The sequence below is a fragment of the Gekko japonicus genome, unplaced genomic scaffold, assembly GCF_001447785.1.
Source record: "Gekko japonicus isolate JY-2015 unplaced genomic scaffold, Gekko_japonicus_V1.1 scaffold350, whole genome shotgun sequence".
NCBI classification, from domain to species: domain Eukaryota; kingdom Metazoa; phylum Chordata; class Lepidosauria; order Squamata; family Gekkonidae; genus Gekko; species Gekko japonicus.
In genome coordinates, this window is record NW_015160845.1 from 897668 (window position 1) to 906473 (window position 8806).

Sequence of the window (8806 nt, forward strand, 5' to 3'; positions counted from 1 at the left end):
CGAGGTTGTGGCGTACACGCATAGAGAGGAGGGGGGGGGGGGGGGGGGGGGGGGGGTGTTAATTAGGACTTGAAAGAAGCAAGGATCTTAATACATCCCCCATCACAGGCCCCTTCAGCTTCAACGGACAGCTTCCCAAGCACCTTAAAGAAACTTAGCATGTGTTTATTTATTTATTTATTTATTGTCAGATTTGTACCCCGCCCACCCCGCAGAGCAGGCACAGGGCGGCTTCCAAGTCCCGTAAATACAGAATAAAACCTACATCATTAAAACACAACAGTTAAAAATAATGCAGCACAAAGGGAGGCTTGTGAATGATTCATTGGTAGAGGAAAAGCATCCCTCGGCCCTAATTAAAACCTTTCCCAGCAAAGCTTTGAGATCCACCAGGGCAGCAATCACATTAACCGTTGTAAATGATCTTACCGGGGATCGGATTCAGAGGTTGGCATTGTTCCCTCTCAGCTGAGTGAGTGTGAGCTAGCTCACAGTTTTTTAGCCTCCAGCTCACGTGTTTTTGCCTTAGCTCAGGAAGGAGGGCTCCAGAGCAAACTAATTTATACAGTCGCCAAATCGCTCGCTCACAACTTTAACGCCAGCAGCTCACAAAATAGAATTTTTGCTCAAAAGACTCCACAGCTTAGAGGGAGCATTAATGGGGCTCTCCCGGATTTCCAGCCTGCCCCCGTGGCTGTAAATTGAAGGGAGGGAAGGAAGGAATGAGGAGGAGGAGGAAGAGACGGGATTTATACCCCGCCCTTCACTACCCAAAGGAGTCTCAGAGCACCTTACAAACTCCTTTCCCTCACCCTCCCCACAACAGGCACCCTGGGAGGTAAAAGAAGAAGAAGAGATTGGATTTATACCCCGCCCTTCACTACCCAAAGGAGTCTCAGAGCACCTTACAAACTCCTTTCCCTCACCCTCCCCACAACAGGCACCCTGGGAGGTAAAAGAAGAAGAAGAGATTGGATTTATACCCCGCCCTTCACTACCCAAAGGAGTCTCAGAGCACCTTACAAACTCCTTTCCCTCACCCTCCCCACAACAGGCACCCTGGGAGGTAGAAGAAGAAGAAGAGGTTGGATTTATACCCCGCCCTTCACTACCCAAAGGAGTCTCAGAGCACCTTACAAACTCCTTTCCCTCACCCTCCCCACAACAGGCACCCTGGGAGGTAAAAGAAGAAGAAGAGATTGGATTTATACCCCGCCCTTCACTACCCAAAGGAGTCTCAGAGCAGCAGGCATTCCTCAGCCCTGAATTGGCAACCTTATTTGGTCCTTGTTCCAGTTCACACTTTGTTCTTGGAAGGAACAAGTTGAGGGCTCACAGAAGAAGAGAAGAGTTTAGATTTATACCCCACCCTTCACTTGGTGTCTCAGAGCAGCTTACCATCTCCTTTCCCTCCCCCTCCCCACAACAGACACCCTGTGAGGTAGGTGGGACTGAGAGAGCTCTTTCCAGAACTGCCCTTGAGAGAACAGCTCTGACAGAACTATGGCTTGCCCAAGGTCATCCAGCAGCTGCAAGTGGAGGAGTGGGGAATCAAACCCGGTTCTCCCAGATTAGAGTCCGTGCACTTAACCACTACACCAAACTGGCTCTCAAACTGCTGGCTTCCTGTCTTCTTATTGGCCAGCATTATGCATGTGACCTGCCTTCACAGTGGCAGGGTTTCTTGGTTCCATGTAAGAACAACCCTGTTTCCGCTCTTTGGGGGTGAATTAGAAGTTCCTTCCTTTTGCACACCTGACAGAACGTCCTTCTGGCTCAGGGGCAAATCCTGTCCTACTGCTAGGGTTGCCAGCCTCCAGGTGGGGCCTGGAGCTGTGCTGGAATTGCAGCTGGTTTCTAGACCATAGAGATCTGTTCCCCTGAAGAAAAATGGCTGCTTTGGAGGGTGGACTCCATGGCATCTTACCCTGCTGTGGTCCCTCCCCTCCCCAAACCCTGCCCACCCCAGGCTCCACCCCAAAACTTCCCGGCATTCCTCAGCCCTGAATTGGCAACCTTATTTGGTCCTTGTTCCAGTTCACACTTTGTTCTTGGAAGGAACAAGTTGAGGGCTCACAGAAGAAGAGAAGAGTTTAGATTTATACCCCACCCTTCACTTGGTGTCTCAGAGCAGCTTACCATCTCCTTTCCCTCCCCCTCCCCACAACAGACACCCTGTGAGGTAGGTGGGACTGAGAGAGCTCTTTCCAGAACTGCCCTTGAGAGAACAGCTCTGACAGAACTATGGCTTGCCCAAGGTCATCCAGCAGCTGCAGGTGGAGGAGTGGGGAATCAAACCCGGTTCTCCCAGATTAGAGTCCACCCACTTAACCACTACACCAAACTGGCTCTTGTGGGGAGATTGGATAAGCAACTGGGAAAGCTAGTACAATTTTAATTGTACTAAAGTACTGATGTTTTATTAGCAAGTTTTTTCTTGCCATGTAAGCTGCCCTGAGCCCTACGGGAAAGGGCGGGGTATAAATCTAATAATTAATAAATAAATAAATAAAAGCCTTTATCTGCATCTCCGGAGCACAGGTAACACTCTGGGGTTTAGCTCTCGTCTGTTTTCGCCCTCCCCAGCTGTTTCTCCACTGCTCTCCATGTCTCCCAGAGAATGCTCACTCATCATCAGGCTATTTTGGGTAAAAGATGTCCATGTTTTTAAATTCGTGAAGTCACATTTTCCTGCATTGCTTAGGGAGTCTCCCGATGGACTGAAACACTCTTTGGCAAATGGGCCCCTCTCCCTACTATAACCGTATAATTTACTATGAGAAGAAGCAAGGGTTACTCATAGTGGTGAAGAATGCTGTCAAGTCACAGCTGACGTACGTCAAGGTGACTGTCAGGTTCCACAGGAAGTAACTCTCCACACATTTCCTAGAAGAGAAGAAGAGACTGGATTTATACCCCACCCTTCACTTGGAGTCTCAGAGCGGCCACAAACTCCTTTCCCTTCCCCTCCCCACAACAGACACCCTGTGACGCAGGTGGGGCTCTTGAGGAGAGCTCTTGACAGAAACTGCTCTTTTTCAAGAGCAGCTGTGCCAGAGTTTGTGACTGACCCAAGGTCACATCAGCAGGTGCAAGTGGAGGAGTGGGGAATCAAACCCGGTTCTCCCAGATTAGAGTCAGCGCACTTCACCACCACACCAAACTGGCTCCTAAGAAGTGTTATGCTTTATTAGAGTACAAAACTGGTACCATATCTGCAGGATTATTGTTAGGAATGACTATGGGGCGGGAACATCCCTACATATAGCAGGACGAGGCAATTGGCTGAGCAAATGAACTCCGAGCGCGCGGGATTCTCCCGGCGGGAGATTACATAATGAGCAGGAGCCGTAAGATTCACACCCGAGGTGGAACGCAAGACCTCCCTTCCTCCCAAGGCCAAACAGATATTGCCGTCTGGCATAGCCGGGTCCCGCGGTCTCCTAAGCAATGTTTACTGCAAGCTGCTGAGCTGCGAGCAAGCGGGAACAGGGAGGGAAACAAGCCAAACATGACAGCTAGCAGACAGTGACCTCATAGGGTTTCCACAGCAATAGATGAAGTGAGGTGGTTTTGCCATTACCTGCCTCTGCAAGCAACCCTGGACTTCCTTGGTAGTCTCCCATCCAAGTACTAACCAGGGCTGTTCCTGCTTAGCTTCCAAGACCTTAAAATATCAAGCTAGCCTGGGCCATCCAGATCTGGGTGGAGACAGAGGTGTTTTGCCACTGCCTGACCCTGTGCAGAGACCCTGAACTTCATCTGTGGTCTCCCATCCAAGTACTAACCAGGGCCGACCCTGCTTAGCTTCTGAGATCTAACGAGACTGGGCGAGCCTGAACCAATCAGGTCAGGCCTGGATCTCCCGTGCTTTCTGTCCTTTGGCTCAAAATCAATCCACTCCAGGCCTTGCTGTGAACGCTTCCCCTGTGTGGAACAGGGGCAGGTTATAAGTGCAGCATCCTTGCCAGAATCTCAGCAAGCCTATTTCAGAAATCTTAGGAGCTCCAGCAGCCTTCATAAGCAGCTTGGCCTGCGGTGAAATCTTGACAGAGTCTAAGTGAGACGTTACCTTTGCAGCTCGGCTGCTGCTGCACAGCCGCCTCCCTTTGCTTCACCACCAAGCTGACGCCGCGTCGACAAGATGGATCTCTGGACTGCGCGGGAGCCAGGCCAGCCTCAAAGGTTCTGCGGCACTTATCGGCCAAGGTTCAGGGGCCGATATTTCCCTTTCCCTTAGTCCCACGCGGACACGCTTGAGCGCAAAAGGAGCTCAGCTCGAAATCAGCTATTTGCTCTGCAAAACAAAACGAAGCGAAAGCCTTCAGCAACTTTCTGTATAATTTGGGTCACCTTCTCGGGGACCTATTGAGAGCGCACGATGAGCTGTGGAACAGCCTGTTTGTGGGTTATCGTAAGCTGAACGTGGCTGGGCAATGTGACATGGTGGCAGTCAAGGCATCCGGGGGGTGTATTAGCAGATGTTTTGTATGCAGGAAAGGGGAAGGGGAGGATAATGCTTTCCTTGGAGCTGTCCGTGGTCCTGATGAGAGCAATCCAGCCAGCAGTGACTGGCGATTCTGCATTGGCTTTTCCCTCCCTTGTCTTATGAAACTCACATCAGAACAGACGTCCCCTTCTGCATTGCATGCCACCTTCAGTTTCTTTGCTCATCGGGTTTTACAGTACCAGGCCAGAAGCATGGACAGCTTCAAGAGGGAATTAGATAAGCATATGGAGCAGACGTCCATCAGTGACTATTAGCCACAAGGTATAGATAGGAACTCTCGGTCTGGGGCAAGTGATGCCAGTTTGCTGTAGTGGTTAAGTGCGCAGACTCTGATTTCAGAGAACCGGGTTTGATTCCCCACTCCTCCACTTGCAGCTGCTGGATGATCTTGGGCAAGCCACAGTTTTGTTCAGATCTGTTCTCTCAAGGACAGTTCTGATAAGAGCTCTCTCAGCCCCACCTACCTCCCAGGGTATCTGTTGTGGGGAGGGGGAGGGAAAGGAGTTTGTAAGCCGCTCTGAGACTCCTTCGGGTAGTGAAGGGCAGGGTATAAATCCAATCTCTTCTTCTTCTTCTTCTTCTACCTCACAGGGTGTCTGTTGTGCGGAGAGGAAGGGAAAGGAGTTTGTAAGCCGCTCTGAGACACACCTTTGGGTAGTGAAGGGTGGGGTATGAATCCCCTCTTCCTCTTCCTCTTCCTCCTCCTCCTCCTCCTCCTCCTCCTCCTCCTCTTCCTCCTCTTCCTCCTCACAGGCCATCTGTTGTGGGGAGGAGAGGAAGGGAAAGGAGTTTATAAGCCGCTCTGAGACTCCTTTGGGTAGTGAAGGGTGGGGTATAAATCCAATCTCCTCCTCTTCCTCCTCCTCCTCCTCTTCTTCTTCCATGCCCCAGTAGGAGTTGCCAGAGGTCGCCATGACTTCCAAGCAAGGGTGCATGGGCACACATGTGTGCACACACACACACAAATGCAAAAATACCACACATACACTCACGCACAAAAGATTATGGGGGTGTGAGCTTTTGAGGAGTCAAAGCTCCCTTCGCCAGACACCTTCATACCTTTGATAACAAATCTTGCTGGTTTTCAATGTGCTACTGGCCCTGATATAGATCTCATTGGTTCTCGGAAGCTAAGCCACTTTGGTGTGAGAGCCAGTTTGGCATGGTGGTTGAGTGCGCGGACTCTGATCTGGGAGCCACCTCAAGGAGCTTTGGAGTATGTTCCATTGAAGAAGGCAAATCCAGAATTCCCTATTCTCATCAAAGAGTGCTCAGATGTGCAGCCCAAGCTCTGGGCTCGATATGAATTTGGCAGAGAGAAGAGTGTGCCTCTGAACAACCTGAAAATGGACCAAGTTGCCAAAGCTTTAGAGACTGTTATAAAGAGTAAAGCATAAAGATAATGCACAGTACCTGCATTCAAGCATCTTAATCCAGCTGTGACGCATGCATGGAGGTAATTTATTAAACTGAATATAAAAATAGGGCTTACAAAATACAGCCCAAATATCTATTTATTTTTTTAAAAAGTGCGCGGACTCTAATCTGGGAGAACTGGGTTTGATTCCCTACTCCTCCACTTGCAGCTGCTGGATGACCTTGAGCAAGCCATAGTTCTGGCACAGCTGTTCTTGAAAAACAGCAGTCTCTGTCAGAGCTCTCTCAGCCCCACCTACCTCACAGGGTGTCTGTGGTGGGGAGGGGAAGGGAATGGAGATTGTAAGCCGCTCTGAGACCCCTTCGGGTAGTGAAGGGCGGGGTATAAATCCAATATCATCCCCCTCCTCCCCCTCTTCTTCTTCTCCTCCTCCTTCTCCTCCTCCTCTTTCTCCTTTTTGCCTTGAAAACCCTCAGCTGTGACTTGACCATGACAGAAACAACCAAAGGTGCCGAGGAACTGAGATCTAGTCCAGTTTCCTTTACTGGCATGTAAGACTGAGATCTAGCGGTTGATGAGACTGGTCTTCAGTCCCAGTTCCTGAGGAGTGGAAGGGAGGAAGTCAGGGGTGATCTGTAGTCGCCCAGAGCAGACCTCTTAGTTACAAACAAAGCTGACCTGATTGCTTTCCAAAAGGGCTCAGGAAACCTCTCGGGACATGATGTGACCTTTTAGTGAAGAAGGTTTTCTTGGGCAGTGTGACTCATTCCTGTTCAGAGTAGGGTGGTTTAATACCTTATATGTATCATTGAAAATGGTGATTCTGTAATGACTTCAAAATGTAAGAACTGAGCCCAGGTCATCTCTTGAAAGCATGACATTATTCTTAAGTACATTTGAAAGTGCTAGTATACATGGCTTCGGCCTCTGATAACTTTTTTTAGGGTTTACACCTTTACGAATGAGACATTCAACATGCAGCTGCATGGAATTAATTAGACTAGTTTTCTTTCTAGACTAGATCCAGCTTGGTATCCAGAGCATTTTGCCAGCTGGATTTAAAATGTAGAAGGCTTTCAGCCGGTTAGAAAATAAGGACTGGTTTGTGCCTAATATAAATTTTAATACTGTGTTAACGCAGAGCTTTTAAGCCAGTAGAATCAAGGAGGCTTTTTGCACCTGTTCGAGTTGACAAGCCTGACCGGCTCCTAATTTAAATACCTTTAATGCAACTAGTGGTAAGTTTGAAACAGTATCAAATATCATTCCATTCAGCTTCATGTTGTTTTTCTTTCTAAATAACCATGGCTTTTCCCCCCAGGATAACAATTTGAAGAAGTTATACTCTTGAGGCTTGTAGAGAGCAGTGTGCCAGCCGAATTCAGAAGGCTTTTGCATTTGTGTAGAAAAGAAGTTTATGGTCTGGCTAGCTCCCAACGTATTACTGAGCTATATCAAGAGGCTGATACTTTTCAAGAGAACAGGATTACTCTTGAGGAAGAACTGGGAGCAGGGGTCATTTCCTGCAGGAGCGCACAGGAGCGGAGCTCCAGCAGTAAAGAGCCCAGGAGGCGAGCACATGCAACAAGCCCCACCCCCTGCTCCCAGCAGCCCTCGGTCAAAGCAAGAAGCAGCCTGGTAAGCTGCAGAGCCCCCCCCCCGGTCCAAAACAGTCCAGTGGCACCTCTAAGACCAAGTTTTATTCAGGTACAAGCTCTCCCTCCTCTGCGAGGACAGATCTGTACGTTCCCCCCCCCCAATAGCTAGCAATCCAAAACAGTCCAGTAGAGCCTGAGTGGTGGGTGTTGCCCTCTGACACAACTCCGGTGATGTCAGGGGGTGTGGCATATGCAAATGAGTTATGCAAATGAGTTATGCTAATGAGTTATGCTAATGAGCTTCTGCACCTCTTTTTCTACGAAATGACCCCTGACTGGGAGGAAATAAGCCTAAATCTGGGTGCTCACTGAGAGATGGATGGACTTTTCCTCACAATATTATAAAGAATTAATCAACCACAATGTTATACAATGTTTTTACATGCTAAGAGTTACTAAATGTTTCTTCCATCTCATCACAGTGTCGGTTTCTCAGAGTGCGGTGGGGACACACAGGCTCCATCCTTGCCGAATATCCTTCAGATGTTATTTAATTTTTTAAAATTCCATCCATACCCTGCCTTTCCTCCCAGCGGCGACCCAAAATGGCTCTTCTCCATATATGTCATCAAAAATGGGAAGTAAGTCCAACCAGGGGACAGGAAAGTCTCTTAGTAATCTTTGTTTATATCCAGTTATTACTGAAGAAGACCATCGAAACAAAGTTTTGAATATCCAGAGCCTTCGTTTGAGTTTATTTAATCTACTTGTTGAATGCTGAATGTACCTGTTGAATTGCCTTTGTTGAACTTATCTGCTGTTCTTGAAATTACTGGCTGTGTGCTGAATTTGTTGAATCTACTCGCTGGGTGCTGGATTTACCTGTTGGATTTGCCAGTTGTACGTTACTTGCCTGTTGAATCGTCTGAGTAGTATGAGTAGTATTCACCTGTTGAACTTCCCTGTCCCCTGGTTGGACTTACCTTCAGTTTTTGATTAAATATATGTTTTATTAGTTGCATGCCCTTGTTCTTTAGTATACTGGCCTTCACTACTTTAGCATCCCTCTACACAGCTCTTTGTTCTGATGACGTTTTTCTCCTCCATTCTGTGTGTGAGCAGCCCAAGGAAGAAGCAGGAGGAGGAGGAGGAGGTGGAGGAGGAGATTGGATTTATACCCCGTCCTTCACTACCCGAAGGAGTCTCAGAGCAGTTTACAATCTCCTTTCCCTTCCCCTCCCCACCACAGTCACCCTGTGAGGTAGTTGGGGCTGAGAGAGCTCTGGCAGAAACTGCTCTTTTTCAAGGACAGCTGTGCCA